This window comes from Rhinoderma darwinii, chromosome 6 (assembly GCF_050947455.1).
Source record: "Rhinoderma darwinii isolate aRhiDar2 chromosome 6, aRhiDar2.hap1, whole genome shotgun sequence".
Taxonomy (NCBI): domain Eukaryota; kingdom Metazoa; phylum Chordata; class Amphibia; order Anura; family Rhinodermatidae; genus Rhinoderma; species Rhinoderma darwinii.
In genome coordinates, this window is record NC_134692.1 from 10,330,365 (window position 1) to 10,331,657 (window position 1,293).

Sequence of the window (1,293 nt, forward strand, 5' to 3'; positions counted from 1 at the left end):
CACAGGGGTTCTGGCTTTGGTGTTCTATAAATCCCGGTGTGTGTCACGCTCCGCCCCCTCAGGCCCTACACTAGACGTAACGCAGCATCCCACGCTCCGGCCACAAAACCTCCCACAAATGCCCACTTTTTGGGGGGAGGGCACATTATTATTAGCTGCACCTCCTTTTGAGGCAGGTATGCTGGAGCGTTCCTTTAAACAGACTCCTTCATAATGACCGCCATTGAGATGTCTAAAAAGGAAAGGTGGCCATAGATGTAAAGACCTTCCCCCCCAATCCAACGAGAATGTATGGTAGACGCCACTTTAGTACTATACACATTAGACCGCAGCCTTAGTACTATACACATTAGACCGCAGCTTTAGTACTATACACATGGTAGACCGCAGCTTTAGTACTATACACATGGTAGACTGCAGCCTTAGTACTATACACATTAGACCGCAGCTTTAGTACTATACACATGGTAGACTGCAGCCTTAGTACTATACACATTAGACCGCAGCCTTAGTACTATACACATTAGACCGCAGCCTTAGTACTATACACATCAGACCGCAGCTTTAGTACTATACACATCAGACTGCAGCTTTAGTACTATACACATCAGACCGCAGCTTTAGTACTATACACATCAGACTGCATCTTTAGTACTATACACATGGTAGGCCGCAGCTTTAGTACTATACACATCAGACCGCATCTTTAGTACTATACACATCAGACCGCAGCTTTAGTACTATACACATCAGACCGCAGCTTTAGTACTATACACATGGTAGACCGCAGCTTTAGTACCATACACATTAGACCGCAGCTTTATTACTATACACATGGTAGACGGCAGCTTTAGTACTATACACATGGTAGACAGCAGCTTTAGTACTATACACATTAGACCGCAGCCTTAGTACTATACACATTAGACCGCAGCCTTAGTACTATACACATTAGACCGCAGCTTTAGTACTATACACATTAGACCGCAGCTTTAGTACTATACACATTAGACCGCAGCCTTAGTACTATACACATTAGACCGCAGCCTTAGTACTATACACATTAGACCGCAGCCTTAGTACTATACACATTAGACCGCAGCCTTAGTACTACACACATTAGACCGCAGCCTTAGTACTATACACCTGGTAGACCGCAGCTTTAGTACTATACACATCAGACCGCATCTTTAGTACTATACACATCAGACCGCATCTTTAGTACTATACACATCAGACCGCAGCTTTAGTACTATACACATTAGACCGCAGCTTTAGTACTATACACATTAG